We start from the raw sequence: 27,497 nt of genomic DNA, 5'->3' as shown, positions 1-27,497 counted from the left end.
ACCCCCGGTAGTGGTAGTGGTCTCCCTTATGCAGCCCCCGATTAGTTCCCCTTATACAGGACCCCTGTAGTAGTCCCCCTTATGCAGCCCATTAGTTCCACTTATACAATGCCCCCAGGAGTGATCCCCCCTTCTGCAGGCCCCCCATAGTGCCCCTTATACAGTGCCCCCAGTGGTTGTCCCCCTTATGCAGGCCCTCAGTAGTTATCCCCCCTATGCAGTGCCCCCTGTAGTGGTTCTCCCTTTTCAGTGCCCCCTGTGAAGTGCCCCCTGTAGTGGTCCCCCCTGTGCAGTGACCCCAGTAGTAAGCCCCTTATATAGTGCCCCAGTAGGAGTCCCCCTTGATGCAGTGCCCCCAGTAGTGGTCCCCCCCAATGCAGTGCCCCCAGTAGTAGTTCCCCTATACAGTGCCCTTTATATAGTGCCCCCTGTAGTAGTCCTCAGTAGTTGTGTCCCCCCCCCCAATGCAGTGCCCCCAGTAGTATTCCCCCCAGTAGTAGTCCCCAGTAGTGGTCCCCCCAGTAGTAGTCCCCTCCTTAGTAATAGTCCTCCCCGAAGCAGTGCCTTCAGTAGTAGTCCCCTCCTTAGTAATAGTCCCCGCCGAAGCAGAGCCCCCAGTAGTAGTTCCCTCCTTAGTAATAGTCCCCCGCCCGATAAATACACACTGAAATGAAACAATAGATAAAAGAAAAATACTTGCCTCAATCCACGCTCCGGCTCCCGCCGCCGTCCACATGTCAGTCCTCCCGGGCTGACGTGCTCTGCATTATGACGTCTCTCCCATTACGCACTGCAGGAGCCGGAAGGGAGCTGGCTCTTGCAGCGGGTGCTACGGCTGCAGCAATCAATGAGAGTCTAACTCTCATTGGCTGCTGTATAACACATACATCGCCAACAGCGCTGGCGGAGTTGTGTGTGCAGCAGCCAATGAGAGTCGTCTGACTCTCATTGACTGCTGATTAACACACACATCGCCGCCGCGCTGGCGGCGATGTGTGTGTTAGAATGCATAGCATGAGCCCACCTGCCACCCTCCTCCTAGCACTATTGGGCAAGCGCTCAGGGGGAGGGAATGGGCTCAGCTGTGCAGCACAGGACCAGCGCTGGGAAGCCTAGCGCCGGTCCTGTTTAAATGTGTAGTGCTGACCACACTCACTGCGGTCGGCACTACACTGGCTAACTAGGACGGACCGGTACTGTAGCTGGCGGCGCCCCCCCTGCGCCTCCGGTCCCACGGCACCCAGGTCACGTGCCCCGCTCGCCCTGCCCTAGTTACGCCACTGGTAAATACTATGACAGTTTTTTACAATGAAATTAAATATGCTTTTTTTCGGAGCTTGATGAATGGCAAAAATTCTATGTTCCCAAACTAAAGTATGGGGACTGTGGAAATTATCAAGGGGGGAATTGTAACCAGGAGAGATCTGTCTGACAATTTATACAAAACTAGGTGAAAATGTGAATTTTCACCTGCTTTTGTAGAAATTAGGTGATGATGATCAGTCCTCCATGGTGTTCACATTTCATTTATGGTATAAAATCACATTTCGTTCGCCAAATCCAAGGGCCACTACTCCCTACTCATTCTCCTTGACCTCTCTGCTGCTTTTGACACTGTGGACCACCCTCTACTGCTGCATATCCTTCACTCGCTTGGTCTACGTGACATTGCTCTCTCCTGGCTGTCCTCTTACCTCTCTGACCGCTCCTTCTCTGTATCCTCTCACGACAACTCCTCCCCACCACAGCCTCTTACAGTAGGTGTTCCCCAAGGTTCTGTTCTTGGACCTCTCCTATTCGTCCTCTCTAGGTAAACTCATCCGCTCTTTTATGTATCATCTCTATGCTGAGTATCATCTCTATGCTGATGATACTCAGATCTACCTTTCCTCACCTGATCTTTCCCCCTCTCTACTGACTCATATCGCCAACTGTCTCTCTGCTATCTCTTCCTGGATGTCCCAGCGATTTCTCAAACTTAGTATGTCTAAGACTGAGCGGATCGTCTTCCCACCCTCCCACATAACAGCATGTTCCACTATTTCTTTATCAATAGATGGCATAACTATCTCATCTAGTTCCAAAGTGCGTTGTCTTTGAGTCATTCTGGACTCTTCCCTCTCCTTCAAACCACATATTCAGAACCTCTCGCCGTCCTGTCGTTTCCATCTCAAGAATATTTCCAAAATCAGACCCTTTCTCACCCAGGATGCCACCAAACCCCTCATACATTCACTGGTCATCTCCAGGTTGGACTACTGTAATCTCCTCCTATCTGGCCTCCCAAAATCACATCTCTCTCCTCTCCAGTCTGTGCTAAACGCTGCTTCTCGGCTCATCTTCCTCTCCAAACGCTCTACATCTGCCTCCCCTCTCTTAAAAGCCATCCACTGGCTCGCCTTCCCTTTCAGAACCCCATACAAGGTACTCGCACTCACTTACAAAGCCCTCACCCATTCCTCTCCCATTTACATCTCTGATCTCCTCTCCCCTCACTCTTCTGTCCACCCTCTTCGTTCACTTAATACACGCCGCCTTTCATGCCAATTGATTACTTCCTCCCACTCCCGCCTCCAAGATTTTGCCCATGCTGCTCCCCACCTTTGGAACCTCCCTCTCCCCATCAGATTCTGCACCTCTCTACAATCTTTGAAACGAGCTCTTAAGACCCACTACTTCCTTAAAGCCTTCCAGTTCTCATCCTAACTTGCTGATACATCTTCCTCCCTCCCCGCCTACCCCATTTGTGTCACTCCTGTTCGTCTGCCCCTCCCTTAAAGAATGTAAGCTCTTTCGAGCAGGGCCCTCTACCCTCTTGTGCTTCTCCCTACTGTCATTTAATTTATCTCTTACTCCCCGCTTGGGGAACCAACACTCAGCTGCTTATGTGGACGTAAAGGTTGCTGATATAGCAATGTTTATTATACATGTCCATGCCCTGCTTTGTATTGTAAGTCACTGGTTACTTATTTGTTCATGTACTTTGTAAGGCGCTGCGGAACACTTGTGGTGCCATATAAATAAATGATGATAATAATAATAATAATATTAATATATAATTTTGTGTTGGCCGTTTCAGAATGTAAAAGGACAGTAACTTACAGCAAATTCAAACCTATGGATCTAAAGGCTAGGGCAGTGGTTCCCAAACTGTGCGAAGTGGCACCCTGGGGTGCCTCGGGACACTTGCAGGGGTGCTTCGGGTTGGTGGTCCAGCACCAAATGAAATTATTTATGGTCAATGTAATGTAAATATAAGTGCAAACCTGTCCCCCACCACATAACTGAACCTAAGGATGACAGGTCAGCACAATTTACTTCACTTTACTTTACAATGCTGACACTATAGGGCGCCGTAATTCAAAAAAGTTTGGGAGGGTACATGCAAGGTCACACAAAAAGTTGTTTCACTATGGATAGGGACTCTGTTAGAACACAATAGCTCCAGCTGCTAACCCTAGATGTGCCACATCCTTTATTTTTAAAAGTGCTGAAAACAGTAAAATAAGAAATGCAAAACAAGCCAGGGGCACAATAGTGACATGATTAAAAACAAATAAATCCCAGCAGCCACTGCAGGAGGCTCACGCTGAAGTAGGACAGTGCTTGTTGACATGCTAAAAAAAGAAGAATACTCTCAACTCAGAGGCCCCATCTGTGTGTTCAAGGTTTCCGATTTCACAAGCTGAAAGGAAAATACTAGCACTCTGTCTAGAGGATAATTTAACTCCTTTATATATCTATATGTGCTAATTTATTCTTGAACAAACATGTCTAACAGAACAGCAAAGGTGAACAAGCATATATTTCTGAGTCTATTTATATACTCTAAACAATAATAAAGCAAGATCAATACAACCTGTTAACAAACGTTGACTACATGTAAAGCAGATATGTTAATTCTAGTATACCTACGCATTCTCACCAAAAAATTTATAACAATTTATTCCAATACATTTACAGCACAGTAATAGCATCCACTCTATATATTTAGCTTGGAATCATGATAGAAAATCTTTATACTAACAATAATATAAAATAGACATCCATCTACGCCTAAAGCCCAATGTAATGTAAAAACATTCAGCTGTACAGTTATTTAAAAAATTAAAAAATAAATAAATTATATATATATATATATATATATATATATATATATATATATATATACATATACACACACACACACACATACATATGCACACACATATACATTCACACACACAGTCAGGTGCATAAATATTGGGACATTGACAGAATTTTCATATTTTGGCCTCTATTCACCACCACAATGGCTTTGAAATGAAACAAACAAGATGTGCTTTAACTGCAGACTTTCAGATTTAATTTGAGGGTAATTACATCCAAATCAGGTGAACGGTGTAGGAATTACAACAGTTTCTATATGTGCCTGCCACTTTTTAAGGAGCCAAAAGTAATGGGACAAACTAAAAATCCTAAATCTAACTAACTTTTTAATACTTTGTTGCAAATCCTTTGCAGGCAATTACAGCCCGAAGTCTGGAACGCATAGACATCACCAGACGCTGGGTTTCATCCCTGGTGATGCTCTGCCAGGCCTCTACTGCAAATGTCTTCAGTTCCTGCTTGTTCTTGGGGTATTTTCCCTTCAGTTTTGTCTTCATCAAGTGAAATGCATGCTCAATCGGATTCAGGTCAGGGGATTGACTTGGCCATTGCATAACATTCCACTTAAATAATCCAAGATATCTGCTGGGGAAAGGATGCACTCTCCACTTGGAACATCTTCATAACAAAGGTGAATTAATAGTCGTGGTCAACGTTCGGTTTCACACTGTTATAGCATAATCTGATAATCCAGATTATTTGACTTTTTTTAGATGGTATCTAGGAGCCTGCTAGGCAGGTGATTTGTTTTTGTTCATTTCACAGATTATGCTATAACATTATGTTATATTTGTTCGTCACAGCCACAACTAAACAACGTCGTTATCGTTCAATCGCCTGCTAAAATCATGTAGTGGATGCCCCCCTTTAGACTTTGCTAAGGTCTCCACTATTTTGTCAAGGTCAGGCCCGAACAAAATTTCCCCATTAAAGGGTAAGGCCTCTAAGCCTTTCTTTTAATCTGCATCTGCCCTCCAAGATCGAAGCCACAAAGACCTGCGAGCAGAGACCGCTGCCGCAGACACCCTAGAAGTGAGGAGACTAGCATCTAAAGATGCTTCCCCAATATATGAAGCGGCATCCCTCATTTGACCAATTAAAGCTCTTTGCACTTCTGAGCTTCCTCAGGAAGCGTATCCTCTAGTACATTGGCCCAACTCTCAATTGCTTTAGCCACCCAAGAGATGGCCATGGACAGATGGGCCACCACCTCTGAGAGAAAATAAATGGACTTTAAAGTCTCCACTTTCCTGTCCATGGGGTCCTTTGAGGACGAAATAGACGGCATTGGTAAGGTAGCACTTTTGATTAGGCGAGTGACGTGAGAATCCACCGTCGGTGGAGTTTCCCACTACTTGCAATGACTAGCAGGAAACGGATAACTACTGCTTAAACGTTTCTGTGGCCGAAACCTCTTACTAGGTGACTGCCAGGCCATATGATCAGTCAGTTGGTCAGATAAAGGAAAAACAGCCGACGTCACCTTCGCCTGTTTTAAGTTTGGATATTTGGACTTAGGGGCCGGAGCATCATCCTCAATATCTAACATGGACCGCACCACCCGCACCAACACTGGGACATTAATGGTAGACCTTCTCTCCACTTCCTGAGCAGGGGAATCTGAAACAGAATCCTCATGCAACTCGCCCTCATCCGAAGACGCATCAGAGTCTAATAACTGCGCAGACTGGGATGATTGAACAGTGCATTTTGACGCCTTGTGAGGCTTGTCACTACGCAACATGGATTGAAAAGCCGAAGATGAGGCCGCCAAACTCTGTACAGAATTGGAGAACACATCAACCCACGGTGGATTAGCTTGCGGGTGACCTTGAAAAGGGATGACTGATTGCTGCGTCATAGAAGGAGACTGCACATACATAGGGTACCCTGCATAAGGATGAACTGTCTGAGGCCCAGGGGGAGACTGCAACAATTGCGGTACACCCGGAGCAGAAGGGATGGCTGGTTGTGGTAAGCCCCTATGGTGGAGGGAGGTCGGAACCGCCAGATGGTCCGCGATGGAAACCAGCACTTGGTAAAACATCGCCCAAGGCGGACCCAGTCCCGAAGTTGCAGGATTAGAGGGACCTGGTAACTGACGGCATCTGGCACACACACCATCCTGCGCGAAATCCTCCATACTCCCCACTGCAGCGCAGCATCTACAAGTGAGCAGACTGGGAGCCGCCGAGAGCTCAACCTCCTCATCAGACATGCTAAACAATAGATATAACGACATATACCCAAAGATATATAGCAAAACAATCTGGGAAGCTGGCGCTCAAAAGTGTGCAGCACACAAGTCCACAAATATGGCAACGTGTAACACACAACAGTATGTCACCTACCTCATAAATACGTGATTTATATAAGTGACATCATTGATAAAACCCTTCCCACACACACCTGCCAGGGCTGGAGGAGAAGGAAAGGGACAGGTATAGAGAGTAAAGAAATACAGCAGATACAGTCAGGACTAGCAAAAGTCACATACAATGCAGAGTTAAAAAGCCTGCACTTGGTCACTATAATCAACCTGCCCAGATTCAGTGTCTGGTAGGGCTATAGTGCTGTGTACACTAACCTTTAGGAGGGGAGAGGTACACAGGGGGATCGACAACACACCACCGTAGAGATCTGCGCTGCCCACCCAAGCAAAGATGGCCGCCGGAGAACTCAGTGGGGGAGTGGCCGCAGGAGGAGCAGCTCAGCGTCGCCAGTACACATGCGAAAAAAAGGCGCACTGAGTTGAGGGGAAGAGCGGCTAAACAGGGAAGGCTCTCTCCCCTGGCTAGTGTTTAAGCCCCCGGACACCGGTTCCCGCTTACCAGCACAATGTCCCTGGTGGTCTAGCGGTCGGCGGGGTATGCTTGCATAGGGGGAGCCAGCCGCCACTTAATAGCGCCTACGGTCTATCCCCTGAGACCGGAGGCAGAGGACTCAGAAGGCATGAATACCCGCGGGTCACCGCAAGCAGTGACCCGCGGCTTACCTCATCCCTGGCGCATCTGGCAGCAGTCCAGGGAGCACCCAGAGCCCGTGCTAGTACAGACTCTGGGGTCCTGCCGCGATCCCCAGAGCTGTACTGGCGTCGCGGCGCCAGCAGGGTTTGGATGAGCGGCAGCTTAGACATCCAGTGGACAGTCTGAAGCTGCCACTCAATAGTGTAAAAAAAAAGAAAAATAAATTTAAACTAAAGTTAACCCTAGGGGCTGTTCCAACAGCCCCCCCTGCGCAAGGGTGACCCGACTCCGGCCGGCACAAACTAAAACTGAGGTGCCTGTGGCTGGGGCGGGGTATATAGGAGGATGGACCCAGTGCATCCTGGGAGCAGCAAAGCTTTAACTGCGTGGTGCCCGTGGATCTAAATCCAGCTATATCCCAAGGTCAACCCTGTGGACCCCCTATGGAACCTGAAGTAAAAACATGGTTTACACAATCAGAAACTGCTTTACATGCAGTCCTTTCAAACAGTGATCTCCCCTTCATACACACCTCCAGACCTGGAAGAAAAGCAGGAGTTGGGTTCACACTCCTCCTTTCCCTGCTCAGCACATTCCGCACAGTTCTACAAACTCTTCCATCTTTTCAAGTACATAATATCTGGATTTTCAATCCTTTCTACATCAACAATTTCTTGAAATTTTCTCTGCATGGCATTCTCATTTGTTATCCTCATCCTGTCATCTTGAATGATTTCAACATCCTGGATGATTCACATTCAGTGTAAAGCACACCGTGCTTAACACTGAAAACTGTGTGCCCTTTTACATTTTCAGCTCCAACCTGTTGAGAAGTGGTGCCTTACAAAAGCCTCCACTTCTTAAACATAGCCCAACATGTCTGGCCAAATAAAATCTCATCTGCACTAAAGCTGGGTACACATTAGACAATATGCCGCCCGATCTGTCAGATCGGGCTGACATATCATCCACATCAGCCAGTGTGTACCCACTTTGAGCGACCATTGCGCGGTCCTGCGGGGTCATTCATCGCATCGACAGATCGAGCCTACATGCTGCTCAATCTGTCAATTTGATGAAAGACCCCATGCTTGTGGAGGTGACTGGTGAAGGACATATCGTGCGGTCGTTCACCAGATCATGCGGTGTCAAGCGACCGCACAATATGTCGTTCAGCGCATCGTGCATCAGCCATGTACACACAGTCTAGTGTGCACCCGGAATTAGTCTTCTAACCCCAAACACTTCATTATGGCATTTAAATATATTCTCAACCTTCCCAAATGAACTCCTCTGATCTAATTCAGTGCGCCCAAGAATTTTCTTGCTACTTCAAGAACAAGATCCAACATTAAATCGTATCCTCTTTAAAAGTAACAGAATGTTAATTTCTATTCCTGCAGCCTCTGCCACCCTTTCTTTATCTGGTCTAGTAATGAAGATGAAGCATCTACTCTCTTTTCATTCTGCACTGGAATCTACAGTATGCAGCATTATTCAACCATGTGGTTATTACTCCTATGGGTATATTTATTAAAGTGTTGGTTTTAGAAGTGGAGATGTTGCCCGTAGCAACCAATCAGAATCTATTATATTCTAAAAGGTGCTAGATAAATGTTAAGTAGATTCTGACTGGTTACTATGGGCAACATCTCCACTTCTAAAAACCCGCACTATAGTAAGATATACCCCTTAATCTGACTGCTACCCCATCTTTCAACTCTAGCCTACACTTCCCTCAAACATTTTTTTTTTTTAAGTTTTTATTGAAGCAATCTAATAATCAATAAATACAGAACATATAAATGTTCACGAACAAGCAGACCCAACACAGAAAACTATATAAGGGCAGTTAGACATACAGATAACACTTATACCTCTTTTCCACCAAAAACCCAGGTCCGACCTGGGTTTTTGGACATGGTTCCAACCCTGGTCAGACCCATTTACACTGCACCTTTGATCTGGGTTACTCCCAGGTCAGCCCTGTTCACACTGAACTCAGGTCTGCCCTGCTAAACCTGTGAGGTCATAAAAAGTGGGAGGTGACTGCTCCACAACCACCAATCCGCTCATTTTAGGCATGATCCAGATCAGATAACCTGGGTTGCACCGTTTACACTGCACCATTACCTGGGTCCATCCTGGGTCCAACCCTGGTAGCTACCTGGGTTGGATTGCAGGGTCACTGCCATCCTTGGATGTTCAAAGCCCTCTAGGATGAATGCCAAACAAAGCCCATTCAGGGGTTAGTAACATGTAGTTGAACAAATGCTCTGGGGAATATTTCAGTACTTGCAACCAAAATCTGCGAATTAGCGGGCATGACCACAAACAGTGAAATAGATCAGCCTGGGGTTGGCCACACTTGACACTCAAACATTTTTAAATAACACAACCTATTGGACTTCATTCAGTTCGACTTTCATTCTCAACACTCCACACAGTTCACAGAAAACTGTGCTACCAAATACTAAACAGTCAGGAAAGTGGCATGGAAGGATGGTGGTAGGTAATAATCAACTCCATCAAGGGAATGGCTATGGCTGATTAAACCATACATTTCATATAGTGGGACAATGCAATGTAATGAGCTGGAAGGGATTGAGGCCTGTGCTCAAAGTAGTAACGTTTTATTGTCGCACTAATATACACATATAAACCAGTACAAATAAAAAATGTAAAATTGTCACAATTAAAATAAAGGAAGACCCCACTATAATGTGGTGTCATAGCTTCTTTAGTGTGTGCAATTTTGTGCTCCAAAGGTTTCAACTTGAACGCAATATGATAAAGTTGCCAATTGCATAAACTTGTTTTTTTTTAAAGATTATTGGTGCATACACACGGTCAGATTTTTCCTTCAGATATGAGCGATAATTATTTAAAAATCGTTCAGTCGTTCATATCTGAAGGAAAATCGTTCATATCTGACATGCCTGAACGATGGACGATCAACGATGCGCGTTCCCGATGGTCAGATAACGATTTCTGACATCTGATGTGTTTGCAGTCAGACTTGGACGATTCCATTCATTTTAATGCAGTCAAAAATCGTTCAATCGTTCAAAACGTTCAAAACGTTTAATCGTTCATCTGACAAATCTGACAAGTCTGACAAATCTGACCGTGTGTATGCTCCATAAGCCATGCATGCGTAAGTGCATGGTCGGTACAGTCAATCTGCAAGTGGCTCATTAAGGGGCAGATGTACTAAGCTCTGGAAAGTGATAAATTGGAAAATGATGAACAACCAATCGGCTCCTAACTATTATTTTTCAAGTACAGCCTGTAACATGACCGTCAGGAGCTGAGTAGCTGGCAATTTATCATTCTCCTCCTAAATCAGTTATGGTTCCTAAATCAGTTATGGTTCCTAAATATACACTCAACATGGACCATAAATAGTAAATGGCAAAATCAGAAGCGCAGATGTTAGAGAGTATATTGTGTATATTATATTTCTGACAAGAACAGACATTTATGGGCTCACTTACAAGTTAACAATTTGAACTTGAAACCGAAAAATAAATTAAATTTAAATTAGGCATATTTATGTACATATATGTAGTCAGGCGCATCTCAAGATGTGTGCAGCTCAAGAACAGTAGAACATGCGCCATACAGCAGGTGTATGTGTATATACACTTGTGTCCCATCACAGCAAAGGGAGAGCACAGACACATTACAAAAAATACAAATGTGAAGGTGTTCATATGGATTCATGTTCAGCATGCGTAGTACAGAGATGTGCATCTTGCTCCAAAAAGTTGACAAGTCTAAATCTAAGTGTTTTTTACACCATATATACGCAGTTATATTATATTATTAGAATATATAAACATTTGATTATAAATCTTTATATGGTTTTCAAATACTCAGTATTGAGCAGCTTTGCAATTTACTGTAAATTTAAATCCAATTACAGCAGCTGCATAGAATTTACTATTGCAAAGCGTGTCCTGAAATTGTGATAATAACCCAACATTACATCAGTGCCCACTACACAGAAATGCTGAAAGAGTTGTCCAGCAACCCACAATATGTGCTAGCAAGACCTAAAAAAAAAAAAAAGAAAAAAAAAAAAAAAAAAAGGACACCAGTATAATCAGCAGGAGAGATTGTCTAAATGAATGTGAAATTTTATTATGGTTTAATTTATATCAGAAATATGAATATTGTTCTTAAGTAGCTAGATGTGAAGTTGCAAATAATTTTGCTATAAAACTAATATGCAATAGGTTCTGTTAAATCAAAAGAAATTACAGTTTACTGTACTCTCAAATGTGGCTGATTGCTGAATCAAGGAAACATTGTCCAATATAATACACTGCAATAGGTATCAGATCACAAGGGACATGTACTGTAAGCCAGAGTTTGCCAAACACCATTACAGTCCAGGTTTTAAGAATATCCATGCTTGAGCACAGGTGACAATTAGTCAACAGTCAATTTGATTTTACCATATAGGTTTCAAGCATGGATATACGTAAAACCTGAACGGCAAGGTAAGCCATTGAATTCAAATGTAGGTACAGGCAAAGTCAAAACCGACAAGAATTTGGGACAGACAAGTAAGCCAACTGGGTTTAAAATGATAATACTGTACAAGCCAAAATCACCACATACGTGTCATTATGCAATTGTAAAATATATTATCACTGGACATACTGAACATACAGCCGAAAGGTGCATTAAACTCCTTCAAATCCATGGATAATTTACACCTTAAAAATGTGTTTAAACTAGGGGTGAGCGGGTTCGGATTTCTGAAATCCGAACCCCCCCGATCCGAGTCCGATCCGAATCAGGCTCGACTTTTCCCGCCTGACTCGGATCTGAAATCGAGGCAAAACGTCATCATCCCGCCTTCCGAGTCTCGCGGGTTTTGGATCCTATATAAGGTACCCGCGTCGGCGCCATTTTCTCACTCGGCTGTGGACAGTGAAGAGGGAGGGTGGGAGTTAGGGCTGTGTAGTGTAGTGTAGTGTAGTGCTGCTGTTGTCCACTACTTCAAAGTCCATAGGGGCTGGCTGTGTTGTGCTGTGCTGCTGTTGTTAATAGGGGCTGTGTCCACTACTTCAAAGTCCATAGGGGCTGGCTGGACTGTGTTGTGCAGTCAGTTCTCCATAGGGGCTGTGTCCACTCCAAAGTCCTGTGCAGTGTCCCAGTCCTAAAGGAGTGCTGTAGTGTTGTCCAGGGGGTGCTCTGTCCATCAGGGGTGCTCCCCCCAAGTGCTAAAAAAATTATATATTTTCTGTGTTTGTGAATTGTGTGCGCAGTAGCCGCACGTGCATCAACAAAGTAGTGCCAAGCGTGCGCCTGTGTCATAAGTAAAGGGCCGGCTGGCTTGACCGTTAAAGGGTGCTGTAACCCCTGAAAGTACACTCCAGTCCAAACCAAAAAAAAAATTATTTTCTGTGTTTAGCCGCACGTATATATCAAATCGATATAACATAAATGGAGGACCAAACTTTCTCCGATAAAAATAAAATAGAGAAAGATCAAGAACCACTTCCTCCTAGTGCTGAAGCTGCTGCCACTAGTCATGACATAGACGATAACATGCCATCAACGTCGTCTGCCAAGGCCGATGCCCAATGTCATAGTAGAGGGCACATACAATCCCAAATGGCAAAGTTCAGGAAAATGACCTTGAAAAAGACATTTAAATCAGCTGAAGAGAAACGTAAAAACTTGCCAATATGCCATTTACGACACGGAGTGGCAAGGAACGGCTAAGGTCGATCCCTAGTATGTTCATGACTAGTGGTTCAGCTTCACATGACGATGGAAGCCCTCCTCCCACTAAAAAAATCAAAAGAGTTAAGCTGGCAAAAGCACAGCGAAGAACTGTGCTTTCTAAGAAGATATCACAAATCCCCAAGGAGAGTCCAAGTGTGGTGGTGGTTGCGATGCCTGACCTTCCCAGCACTGGACGGGAAGAGGTGGCTCTTTCCACCATTTGCACGCCCCCTGCAAGTGCTGAAAGGAGCACCCACAGTCCACTTGCTGATATGCAAATTGAAGATGTCACTGTTGAAGTACAACAGGATGAGGATACTGGTGTAGCTGGCGCTGAGGAGGAAGTTGGCGAGGAGGATTCTGATGGTGATGTGGTTTGTTTAAATCAGGCTCCGGGGGAGACAGTTGTTGTCCGTGGGATGAAAAAGCCCATCACGGTCATGCCTGGGCAGAAGACCAAACATTCCACCTCTTTGGTCTGGCAATATTTCTATCCAAATCCGGACAACAACTGTCTTGCCATATGTACCATATGTAAAGGTGAAATAAGTAGGGGTAGGGACGTCAACCACCTAGGAACATCCTCCCTTATACGGCACCTGCAGCGCGTTCATAAAAAGTTACTGTCAAGTTCAGAAACTTTGGCTAAGACCGTAAGCAGTCCAGGGACACCTAAATCCCGTTGTATCCAAGCGCCTGCAAACCACACCGTCAACTCCCTCCTCGTCAATTTCCTCCTTAGTCAGGATCGGAAGTAGTCCTGCAGGCCATGTCACTGGCATGACTGACTCTCCTATCCGGGATTCCTCTGGAGGATCCTGCATTGCTACGCCTACTGCTGCCGCTGCTGCTGTTGCTGCTGCTGGGAGTCGTTCATCATCCCAGAGAGGAAGTAGGAACACCACTACTTTTACTAAACAATGGACCCTCCAACAGTCCTTAGCGAGGAGGATGAAGTACGACAGCAGTCATCCTGAAGCAAAACGTATAACTGAGGCCTTGACTGCTATGTTGGTGTTAGACGTGCGTCCGGTATCCGCCATTAGTGCAGTGGGATTTAGACAATTGATGGAGGTAGTGTGTCCCCGGTTCCAAATCCCGTCTAGATTCCACTTCACTAGGCACCGAGACTGTACAGAAACGTCAGGAAAAGTGTCCTCAGTGTCCTGAAGAATGCCGTTGTACACAATGTCCACTTAACCACGGACATGTGGACAAGTGGAACAGGGCAGACTAAGGACTATATGACTGTGACAGCCCACTGGGTAGATGTATCACCTTACGCAGCAACAGCAGCAGCGTCACCAGTAGCAGCATCTCAGAAACGCCAGCTCGTTACAAGGCAGGCTACGCTGTGTATCACCGGTTTCAGTAAGAGGCACACCGCCGACAACCTCTTAGAGAAACTGAGGGAAATCATCGCCCAGTGGCTTACCCCACTTAGACTCTCCTGGGGATTTGTGATATCTGACAACGCCACCAATATTGTGCGGGCATTACATCTGGGCAAATTCCAGCACGTCCCATGTTTTGCTCACACAATAAACTTGGTGGTGCAGAATTTTCTGAAAAGCGACAGGGGCGTGCAGGAGACGCTTTGGGTGGCCCGAAAAATTTCTGGCCACTTTCGCCATTCAGCGACTGCGTGCCGAAGACTGGAGCGCCAGCAAACACTCTTGAACCTGCCCCGCCATCACCTGAAGCAAGAGGTTGTGACGCGGTGGAACTCAACCCTCTATATGCTTCAGAGGATGGAGGAGCAGCAAAAGGCCATACAAGCCTATACATCCACCTATGACATAGGCAAAGGAGGGGGTATGCACCTGACTCAAGCGCAGTGGAGAATGATTTCAGTGTTGTGCAAGGTTCTCCAGCCCTTCGAACTTGCCACACGTGAAGTCAGTTCAGACACAGCCAGCTTGAGTCAGGTCATTCCCCTCATCAGGCTTTTGCAGAAGCAGCTGGAGAAAGTGAAGGAGGAGCTAAGACGGAGCGATTCCGCTCGGCATGTGGGACTTGTGGATGAAGCCCTTCATTCGCTTTGCCAGGATTCCAGGGTGGTCAATCTGTTGAAATCAGACCACTACATTTTGGCCACCGTGCTTGATCCTAGGTTTAAAGCCTATGTGGTGTCTCTCTTTCCGGCCGACACAAGCCTGCAGAGGTGCAAAGACCTGCTGGTGAACACACTGTCAGCTGAAGCGGAACGTGACACGTCAACGGCTCCTTCTTCATTTTCTCCCGCAACTGGGGCTGCCAGGAAAAAACTTAGGTATCCTAAGCAACCCGCTGGCGGTGATGCAGGGCAGGCAGGACCAAGTTTGGACATCTGGTCCGGACTGAAGGACCTGGCAACAATTTCTGACATGTCTACTGTCACTGCATATGATACTGTCACCATTGACAGAATGGTGGAGGATTACATCGGTGACAGCATCCAAGTAGGCATGTCAGACAGTCCATACCTGTACTGGCAGGAAAAAGAGGCAATTTGGAGGCCCCTGTACAAGCTGGCTCTATTTTACCTGAGTTGCCCCCCCTCCAGTGTGTACTCCGAAAGAGTGTTTAGTGCAGCAGGGAACCTTGTCAGCGAAAGGCGTAGGAGGTTGCTTCCACAGAATGTGGAGAAGATGATGTTCATCAAAATGAATTATCAGCTCTTCCAGGGAGACCAGCCTCCAGAAGGTACAGAGGGACCTGTGGTGGTGGATTCAAGTGGGGACGAGTTAATACTTTGTGAGGATGAGGATGTACACACTGAAGAGGGTGAGGAATCGGTGGATGAGGAGGATGAGGATGACATCTTGCCTCCGTAGAGCCAGTTTGTGCAGGGACACATTAATTGCCAGCTTGTTTTGTGGGGGCCCAAACGAACCAATCATTTCAGCCACAGTTGTGTGGCAGACCCTGGCGCTGAAATGATTGATTTGTTAAAGTGTGCATGTCCTGTTTATACAACATAAGGGTGGGTGGGAGGGCCCAAGGACAATTCCATCTTGCACCTCTTTTTTTTCTTTGCATTATGTACAGTTTGGGGCCTAGTTTTTCTAACTGCCATCCTGTCTGCCACTGCAGTGTCACTCCTAGATGGGTCACGTGTTTGTGCCGCCCACTCGTGTCGCTTAGCATAGTCATCCAGCTACCTCGGTGCAACCTTTTGGACATGAAAACACTATTGTGAGGTGTGAGGTGTTCAGAATAGACTGGAAATGAGTGGAAATTAAGGTTATTGAGGTTAATAATAGCATAGGAGCAGAGAAACCAACAAATTCTGTGATTTTAGCTGTTTTTATGCTTTTTTTAAAAAAAATACAGATCCAAAACACAAAACCCAGAACCCAAAACACGGAAGGGTGGTTTTGGCAAAACCAATCCAGATCCAAAACACGAAGAAAGATCCAGATCCAAAACCAAAACACGAAAAGGGGCCGGTGCACACCCCTAGTTTAAACCAGGCTTGCCTACCCTCCCGATTTGGTCGGGAGCCTCCCGAATATCAGGTGCCGCTCCTGACCCCCCGGAGAGGCAGGCAAACCTCCCGGCTGCCTCCTGACCCCCCCAACTACTACAAGAAACCCCTGCAGCTGGGGGCCCGATGACGCGATTTGCGCTGAATCGCGTCATCATGGCTCTGCCCCTGCTTCACAATGCCAATATTTTCGGCATTGTGAAGAGGCAGTGGTGCCACGATGACGCGAGTGTGGCCCCCCCCCCCCTCTCTCCTCCCGTAAGGAGGGAGCTGAATGTTGGCAAGTATGGTTTAAACATATCAGTAAATAATTTCTGTTAGGCTTCACAAGACTTAAAATTTGAGAAAGTTAGTATACTGAGGAATAAAACATAACAGATTTTACTTGGTCATTATTTAACATAAAATATTCATGATTGATTCCCCTCCCTCGATTCTGTATTTTCTAAAACCACCTTCGGCTGCTATAATATTTAGTCATTGTTTTCTGTGTTAGATTCTAACATATTATTTAAGGATTTTTAGTCCCCTCCTCGTTACAACACCACTTCAGTTCTGTCATCATGTTGAGGACATTCGTTTATGCACAGACATCCTCTTTTTCAACTCAGTTGTGAATTTGTTTGTGTGCTTAATGAGGATATGTATTTGAAATATTGTCATTACAAACAAAGTCCATCTTTCCCTACGGCATCTGCTCAAGATTCAGACAAATCAGATTTCCTTGACCTTTTCTCATTATAACGAGTTCAGGATTGGCTCTCTCTGCCAATTTATGGGCACCCATGGAGCAGAGCCTGAAACAAGAATCCCCCCCCCCCCACACATTGTAACCCTGTCAAATAATCTATATCATACTGGTTCTATAATGAAACTCTTAACTGTACGACAAACCAAGAAACTCACTTAAAAAGTATTCAATCGTGCTTATAGCTCTCCAGCTAAAAGAAAACAAACAGTTAGAAACAGGTGCCGGTCTCAAATGTAAATCCTTATTGCTACCCTCTCACATAATTTCTGGAGTTGCAGAAAAATAGTAAAATTGCAGAATAAATTGATGACTTGTGTTAGCAGTTGTCTTGAAACTAATTTTAACAAAGTTTATGAAGCCATATTATTTGCAGACTTTTAAAACTGAAAATCTACAGATCCCATGGCTCACCTTTTCCCACTAACTGTAATAATTACACTATTCAAGAGGGCTATTCTGAGGCAATGAATCTCACCTATCCCCCCATGTTAGAAGCCATGAATCATGATCCTGTAAATTTAAAAAGGTATGTTCCATGAGATTTGAACCCAGGATCTTGTGCATTGTAGACTTGAGACCAGTGCTCCAGCCAGCAAGTCGCCGTCTGCTTGACCTAGATAGTTTAACTACGCCTATGCAATCTGCAATCACCCCTTCTGGTGCTTACACTTATAGTGATCACTGGTGAAAACCTGTGCTATGTTTAGACTCCACGCCCGCAGGATAAGCAGTATCAAACTAGACTGGCAAGTATGCGGAAGAAAAAAGTATCAACAGCACTGCATTCATACAGAGTGGTATAAATATTAAATAACAATGATTTAGAAAATCAATATTGCTGCAGATATATTAAAATAGGTATACATTAATTAAATCATACAAATAATAAATACAAAGTAACTAAATAAAAATGTAAAAAAATAATAAAACAAATGGAAATATATTAAAGCCCAGTAAAAACACTTTATTCTGGAGTGGGTGTGTGCCTGGACAGCATTTCCAGAAATGGGGGCGTACTGCACCCGTTTTCTAGGAGTGCCGAAGCCAGGGACGGTGTCCGTGGAGCGTATTCATAATGGCCACTGCTGCCGCCATTGCATCCAATGGTCGCCATGGTGATCCAAGGCAGCATCTACGGACGCTGCACTCAGATCGCTACTGCTGTCAAGAGGTGTCTGCTTCCTATAGACGCCTTCTGCAGTATTAAACTATTTGCAGGACGGAATTGCACAGCCGCTTCCGCTGTGCAATACCATCCGAAAATGAATCAGGCCCAGTGTGCCTATATTAAAAAGATCTCCACTCAAAATGTGAACTAGAGTCACTGTGTGGTATAAGGTGTACCGACAGCAGTGTGCTATAAAGTGAACTAGGTCACTTCTATGGGGCATAAAATTAACAAGTGCACTATTACTGTATGGTGCATAAAATGAACTAGGGCAATATTATGGGGCATAAAACAACCAACCACTGTGGAGAGGTGTCTCTCTAAATGGATTGGGGAGAGGACCCTTCAAAATGTTGCTATGGGGTCACAAAGTTCTGGCTACACCCTTAGCAGCAGCATTTGAATAGAGACGCCTACACGCCGCATCTCCCGGGCACTGAAGGTACATTGTGACTAACCCCTAAGCTATACCTCATCAAGCTTGGTCTTTACAGTTTTGTGAGCCTAGATCCAGAAGCAATGACTTGCTAAGAGCAGCCGAATGCAGCCACTCGTTAAAGGTATCAGCACTGCAAGCATAGGGCGGAATTCAAATCAAAGCGAATTGAATAGCGCCGGGAGGGAGCTCGCAGAGCTATTCAATTCAGTGAGCTGTTATGTCGGTTCTCACGACTTAACCTGGGTGTTTAGGCACTACAACTTGCATTCTTTGACTAAAGTGCTGTTTGCACAGCTGATAGCACCGCGCTAAGCAGGAAAAGTGTTGCACACCCGGCAGTGTTGTCGGATTTCTCCTCGCATCCCCAGGGAGGTGCGAGAAGAAATCTGTAGCCCGCCCAAACACCGCGTTGAATTGAATAGCTTCAGGAGCTCCCTCCAGCAACTATTCAACATTGCTTTGAATTGAATTCCCCCCATAGCTTCTATACAAGCAAGCGAATACCTGAATCTTGCTAATACTAACATCTACACCATGGGTTCCCAACCATGGTCCTCAAGGCACACTAACAGTCCAGGTTTTAGGGATAGGCATACTTGAGCACAGGTGACTTAATTAGTACCTCAGTTATATTGATTTAACAATCTGTGCACAATCATGGATATCACTAAAACCAGGACTGTTAGTGTGCCTTGAGGACCGAGGTTGGGAATCACTGATCTACACACTACGTGATTGAGACACTCTTACCTGCAAGCTGTATACAGTATTTGCCTACTCATGTATTAACATTGGAACATTTTCATACCCAAGATTATATTGATTTGTGCTGATGAGATTTATTTATATTGATAAAATGGGCCAAATGTAACAGGGTGAGAGTTTAGAAAATGTGAGAGCTTAATGGGGGGTATCCACTTAGCGATTTAGCCAAGCGATTGCACGATAACATCGTTATCGTGCAATCACTTGCAAATCGCGCCTGCATCGGGCATGTTTTGGTCAGAAGCGACCAGCAATGTGCGTGCCTGCTGGTCGCTTCTGACATCGCACGTACATGCAGGTCAACCTGACAATCTCGTCAGGTTCAGCATGTGCGGGGATGAGGGATGTGCCGGGACTGACCGAGTGAACGTTGAGTTTAGGCACATCACTAGCTATACAAACGACAGCACGATTGCAATGTTGTAATCATGCTGTCGTTTGTATATCTACAAGTGAATACCCCCCATAACCGTAAACGCTCACATTGGTTGAGTTTTATCTTCAAAATGGGAAAACATCTGGATGAGATTTTAAATAGAGAGTTTTTTGAGTCTGAAAACATGAGAGTTTGTTCTGTTGCTTTGTTCTTGGACTCTATTACATTGGGCGAGTTTAAGAAGTGTGAGACAACTCTCATTTTCTAAACTCTTACCCTATCACATTTGGCCCATTGTGTTCATTACATATCATTTAAGAAATGTAGTCTCCGCACGTTGATGCAATTTATTATTCTGAATAAAAATATCTTTTTATTCTTATGCTCTTGAACTGTTACATACATGCTGCTTTAGAGGGTTCTAGGACATGCTTTATTCATCACGTCCATGTTGTTTGAAGTATCATTATTGAAGCCATTTAGCACGTGCCACAATTTGCTGTTGTGTAAATTTATGTTTAAAGATACTAGTTTTTAATATATTTCAGTTTTATTATTTCTTACATATATTTATTCAGTTACTCTAATTTTTTTTTTTATTGTATGAATGGTTTAATGTAAAAACTATTTTAGCATCTCTGCAGCAATTTTCCATTTCTGTTATATTACTGAATACCTGTATTTAGATTATTCTGTATGAACGCTTGGTCCAGACATTATATTTATCATATGAGTTACATATAGGTTCATTTCTAGCGCCTTGCGTATTTTTTGAGTTTTTTGTTGCAAGTCTTCAAAAGCACTAACTAGGTCAGTGATTCATATAACAACCCATGTGTAGAGGCTGTATATATTTTGAGAAACGGATAGCTTTATTTAACATTGAGGCAGGTGTTACGGCGTTTTACAAAGAGCAAGGCCAAAATATGTTAGCTCTACTCGAACCTGCTTATGCAAATCTGGAGAAATTATTCCATTCCAATTAAAGTCCACCAAATGGTTCTTATACAATTGGAATTAACACTATAATGTGGCAGTTTATATGCAGCCTCGGCCTCACATTTTTTCCATCTTCCCCATCTCTCCTATGCACACTTAGGCTCTCCTGACCGAAAAGTATCACCTTATAAATTTCATCCCTGTACGATAAGATTGAAAAAAAAAAGAAAAATCAATTGTCCTTTTGCGTGATCCAATTTTGACTAAACATCAGTTGTTCAATAGATGGCCTCACATTTTCCTATAGGATACTATAGCATAAAGAATAACTCATATTGAACTTAATTTTGCATTTGTTACTTTACTTAAGCATCCCAGGATTTCACGCATCTTTAGAGCCACTGTGTGCACTTATTCAGTTCTAACCATTTGTATTCCATTTAATGTGTAAGTAGAACATTTACTACAATGGCATACATACATTATTCTATATTAATTTCTATTACATTTAATGTGTGATGGCATAAAGAATCATAGCAACTTACTTTCTAGAGCATCTATTCCGTTTTATCCAGTTATATTCCATTTAATGTGTAAGTAGAACATGACTATGTGACTATGGCATACAAGCATAAGCCTAAATTAATTTATATTAAACTTAATATGTCATGCCATACAGAATCAACTTCTATAACAACTTACGTTCTAGACCACAATCCACTAAGGATTGAAAAAGATAAGAACCACACCTAATCCCTGTGACGTAACTACGAGAGACTGGCCGGGGCACGTGCCCTGGGCGACATCGGACACCCGGCGCGGGGGTGCGCTGCCTTCCACGGTCCTGGACAGTGGTTTCAAGTCCACCGCCGAATAGTACACTCATACCCGGCGGCGGTGTTTGTTTTAGCAGCCAATGAGAGTCAGACTGCTGCACCTATAGCCGGAGCCTGGCTGGAGCTCACTTATGAGCTCTGCCTTCCAGCTCCCGTAGTGGGTGATGGGAGAGACGTCATAAGGTCTCTCCCACAGTGCCGAGCGGGAGGGCGGAGGAGCAGACGGCGGCGGGCGCAGGAGTGGGGATTAAAGTAAGTGTTGTCAGGGTTTTTTGTGTGCCTCTTTGTTCTATATATGTAAGGGGCACTGCATAGGGAGAACCACTACTGGGGGCATTGCATAGGGGGGACCACTACTGGGGGCACTGCATAGAGGGGACCACTACTGGGGGCACTGCATAGAGGGGACCACTACTGGGGGCACTGCATAGAGGGGACCACTACTGGGGGCACCTTTGACTGTTTTTTTTTTACATAACAAGATATTTGCAAATAAATGAGGAAAAACAAAAGTATGCTGCCACATACATTCTTGCAATCAGCTGTTTATTTACAGTTATTAAAGATCATTTACAAATCAGACAAAATAATGGACATGTACAAAACACAGGTACAGGACCCTCTGCGGTGCATGAATGCATATTAAAAAGTCTAAATATTACATCTTGTTTACTTTAGACCAATCACTTTAAACTGTGTTGAGAACCATGGAAATGTATTTATTTTTGTTTGTTCATACGTGTGTATAATAGTATATATAATAAATATATATATATATATATATATATATATATATATACACACATATATATTAATGTAAATGCAGCAGCAGAAAAGCACAGTGTGCTTGTGATAGCACAGCCAACTAAGCACCTGTAAAACAGGTGTAACAGACTTCCAATGTATTCTCTGCGCTAATTAAAATGAATGGAAAATATGGATACATAATAATTGGATGGATAGGCTTCCATACCAAATCACATGAAGTCATGCACTCAGGAGAAATAGAGAAGAAATAAATTGAACACTGTCACTTCTCAGGTGGGAGGTATCTGGCAACAATAGTGGATGTTGCTAGTGGTAACCGCTCAAGCTGGACATAGATACATGTGAGGGAGGCAATATCTCCAATGGGATGATCAGGGGCCGCGACTACCTTGCATATGTGAAGAGTCCTGTAGATTGCGTCTGCATCCCCGCCTCGACCTCAGTGCTAAGTGAGTGTCCGATTAAGCTGTATGGTGTAAGTCTCTCCGGATCTCCTGGGGTAATGGCAGGTAACTGCAGATAAATATGGGTCCAGTGTCCTAGCTCTGACTAGTTTCCCACCGCTATTTGGGGGCTTTTTCATGAGTGATGTGCTTCTCTATATGAAAATTGTATATAGCAGTACATAGAAGGAACGCTCAGAAATGTCAGCATACAGTTTAGCGGGAAGGCAAGATCGTATAGTTTATCCGCCATAATAGCCCTGTGCCAGCTATATTCTACGTTAAAACTGACACAACAAAAAAAAAAATCAAGTTACATCAATTTAGTTCAACCTATATGTAATCTGACTTTGGAGCCCTGGTCATTCGGATTCTCTAAAATAGACTTGTCTGCATGAGCACACAGGCAAGTATTCTGTTAAGCAGTATGCAAGGAAATCAAAGAAACTCGAAACACGGTAATACATAAATGTACAGTAAATCACATGAAAAGCATACCATACAAACCTACCAAAGTGCTATTGTATTACATGAATCAGCATGGTCTAATTTTGTTAAAAAAAAAATAAAAAAAATGTATATTTATTATATATATTACACACACACATATATATATATATATATATATATATATATATATATATATATATATATATACATGCAATTCTTTGAAAACATTAGAGAAATGCCGAAATGTCTTATGGCAATACATTGTCCAAAACTCCTCACACGAAAGCATAATGGCCATACAGTAATTAGTTCAAAAGGCAGTTTGCCATTCGTTACCAGGTACGGGGCTGGATTAAGGGCCACATGGGCCTGGAGCTGAAAATGTTCAAAGGCCTATACTGAGAAGGGGAGGAGTTGTGATGAGTGCTGTGTGGATGTGGCTAAAGACAAATGAACATGTACAGTACATTCCCTACACTATCAGCCCCACTCTCTCCCTAAATACATAAACATTTTTTAAAAATTGCATAATTTGAGAGAAAACTAAATACAAGATTATTACTATTAGGCAGCTGGTCATCATACGGTCATGAAGATGGGTCTATTTTTATGTGGGAGGCCTAGAGCTGCAGAGAGAACACTAAATAAAATATTATTACTACTAGGCAGCTGGGCATCATCATACGGTCATGAAGATGGGCCTATTTTTATGTGGGAAGCCTGGAGCTGCAGCTCTATCTGCCCCATTGTTAATCTGGCCCTGACCAGGTATGCAACTCAAATCTAATCTAATTTAGTGAAGATCATGGATAAACAAAACCTCCTCAGTCATTCCAAGATAAGAACTATTATCCTCTATCACTCATTTTATTTAATTCCTCATAGTCAATGCAGGGACACAATAGAGGAAAATTAAGGCTGATGTAATTGTGCACCAATAATGACGACAGCTATGAAATCAAGCGTATGAATAGGGGTGGTGCACTGGAAAAGATGCATAAAGAATAATAACTGCACTATTCTCTGCATGCAATACGGATTGCCGGTGCGGGGGGCAACGTGTGTGAGAATCAGCCCTTCTAAGTTTCCCTAGGATCGGTTTTCTTAAAACTCTTATGGAGCATACACACGGTCCGATTTGTCAGATGAACGATTTGAACAATTTTAACGATTTTACCAAAGTTTTGAACGATTTGAACGATTTTTGACTGCATTAAAATGAATAGAATCGTCCAAGTCTGACTGCAAACACATCAGATGTCAGATATCGTTATCTGACAAACGGGAATGCGCATTGTCAATCGTCCAGGCATGTCAGATATGTCAGATTTTCCTTCAGATATGAACGACTGAACGATTTTTAAATAGTTATCGTTCAGATCTGAAGGAAAAATCTACCGTGTGTATGCACCATAACTGTGCATAAACAAGATGTCTATAGATTTGCCATTATTCCTACAAGTGCTTATTTTCACTGCGTAGGGATATAATATACCTTGCCTCCTCCTAAATGTCTACAGGAAGCTGTAATTCTCATTTGTTTGCTCAGAGTTGACATCATCTGTATGAGATTACATGAAGGAGAGAAAAAGTCTACATTATTATACAAATAAATCTCCTAAGTAAGAAGCATTCAGCACAGATTGATGCATTCACATAAAGGTGTATATTATCTAATAACACAGCAGGGTTATTAGATAATATTAGACCACAGCTTGAGGATGATCAATTGACATTCAATTTGGCACTTTTCACAATTACTAACAATAGTTTGGACTTGGCTATTAGATAATGTTACATGGATATATTTTACACAGTACATATTGGAGTAAGAATGGAAGTGCATTTTACTTGTGTGTCTGTACTCCGAGGAGCCAGTGTGGTATGGTGACGGCATTGGTGTATAGGTAAGAATGGACTTTACTATTAAGTGAAAGAGGTGAGAATAGAGAAAATAATAAAGTGTAAAATTAACCTGCAGGATGACGCTTCTCCCATAAAGAGAAGAAAGTCCTTGACACTGGAATTTAACATTCTACATGTTTTGACTCACAAGGCCTTATTTGGCTTGTGGACTATGAGAGAGGTATATTTTAGAGCGAGATGAACTGTGGGAAAACACAGAGCAAGGTCATTAATGGTGTGTGAGATGAGAAATTGAATTGAATAATTAAAATAGGTCAGACGTCTAACTATATGAAGAATATTTGAGTTGTGGACAGTCCCAGACTTGGATGTGTGGGAAAGCTGAACAGGCCAGGACCTCAGGCAGCAAAAGTGCAGTGGTAGTAGTTTTCAATTTCATTCCCTAACTTACCACATTTCATTTCCTAATTCAAGCACATCACCATATAAACAGACATATGGCAGGTTGGAGCCCTTCTGCAATGACAGGTGGGTGAGAAAGTAGCAAACACAGCCTACATGTGCAAAGAAAAAAGTTAAATCCAAGCCTGACATTTCTTCTCTCCCAATAAAGGCAAACTTTCTGGGTAGGGTAGGCAGTCAGATATTCATCAATGACCCCGAAAATGTCACCACACCAACTAAGATAAAATGCACACCATTGAACTTAACATCTTATACAATTTGTTTTAAATGCAGTCTTACAGACTTTAGTCCTGCAAAAACATCACAACATCTAGAAGGTGACTGTAATAGTCATCTGGTGTTATAGATTTATTATTAGTCTCATAGAGAATATTTTAGGGCAGAGGTTCCCAAAAACAGTCCTCAAGGCACCCCAACAGTTCAGGTGTTAGAGATATCCATTGTTGAGCACCGGTGGTTAAATCAAATTGTCTGAGCTACTAATTAAGTCATCTGTGGTCAAGCATGGATATCCTAAAAACCTGAACTTGTTAGGGTGCCTTGAGGACAGAGTTTGGAAACCTCTGTTGTAGGGAGTTCCTGTTTTCATAATCCAAATTTAAGATTTCCACATGTTAAAATCTGCACATTTCTAAAGCTGCACTATCAGTTCTCTAACCGGATTCCGGAGGGGGGTAACCAGAAGACACTTCATAAGCCAATTTCTTCATTGTGGCTTGTGATCAGATCTCCTACTTACAACCCTCCTTTTACCGATTCTCAGCCAGGGCTTAGAGGGCACCATAAAACCACTGGTGAACATGGTTCGATGTAGCATACGTGGAACAGGTCACATGATATTACATTTCTAAAAACCCAGTGCTTGGTGATAACTAGAAGGTTAATTATGTCCAAATATGCAAGAACTCAGATTCCAAAGAGGAGGTCCTTTTTTTTTACACAACTGCATGTTTTTTTGTTTCTTGGAAATTTGAGTTTGACAAGTTAATGAAGCGCAAACAAAAACATTAAAGAGCTGGAAAGAACCTGTAGGTTCCGTGTGTTTCAAATGTGCAAGATGGAAACCTATTTTATAATGCTAGCAAAGCTGACTTAGAAAGTCTATAAAAGCATTATAAGAAAATAGACTCCAGAAGGAAAATGAATAGCCACAACTGTGACAGCGGTAATAACCATTTAATTTTCCAAAAATAAAATCTTGATTTATAGAAAATACTGACAAAGCTTTCCTTTAAGATCAGATATGCAAGAAATGCCCTAACTTCTTAACTTATATGAAATAAGAAATGTAAATCTGAAATGGAAGTATAAAAAGAAAATGTATAGGTTAAAAAAAAAAAAAAAAAAAGTCACTACGATATTAAAAGCAGAATTTGAATCAAAACCAGCTTGTTGTGTGTAACATAATGGGAGTACTGACTTCTACTTTTCTCTGAGAGAAACCTATAGATCTATGGTACAGCAGTCAGGTTGCACATATAATAACAGAATACTTGTGAAAACACAATCGGTAAAAAATATAACACTTGTATTAGTAATCCTATTAAAAAAAGCAAATAAAAGTACTATACACACACACACACACACACACACACACACACACACACACACACAGTTATCAATATTAAAATGTAGTTTATAGATAATGAAGTTCAAATGTTTACGCACAATGAGCTTCTTTACTAACGGTTTTTAATTTTATATGGACCTTGTATTTCACATTAATATACACATCTATTTTGGTTTGGTTCAAAATGTATTAATAACTTTAGTCCATATAATCTAAAAATAAAGTTAGAAATAGGAAGAAAAAAAAAATCTGATATAAAGTTTGGAAGCCAAATACAGTCTTGTTTCGAATGTCTAGAAGCTCTGCTGTTATAACGCTGGTAAAAGATAATC

General features: G+C 43.0%; 1 long non-coding RNA gene across 7 annotated transcripts in view; it reads right to left on the bottom strand.

The window, feature by feature from the left end:
• The window catches only part of LOC148516716 (uncharacterized), a 209,166-nt gene that overhangs the window by 139,170 nt on the left and 42,499 nt on the right, over window positions 1-27,497 (bottom strand). Inside the window, exon 4 of one of the 7 annotated variants that reach the window (XR_015879379.1) lies at window positions 24,760-24,825. The exons of the other annotated variants lie outside the window; for them this stretch is intronic. This is a non-coding gene — a long non-coding RNA (uncharacterized LOC148516716). The remainder of the gene's footprint in view (window positions 1-24,759; window positions 24,826-27,497) is intronic. 7 annotated transcript variants of the gene reach the window in all.

The sequence above is a fragment of the Taudactylus pleione genome, unplaced genomic scaffold (genome assembly GCF_031769625.1).
Source record: "Taudactylus pleione unplaced genomic scaffold, aTauple2 ptg000242l, whole genome shotgun sequence".
NCBI classification, from domain to species: Eukaryota; Metazoa; Chordata; class Amphibia; order Anura; family Myobatrachidae; genus Taudactylus; species Taudactylus pleione.
This window is presented reverse-complemented; position numbering and strand designations above follow the sequence as displayed.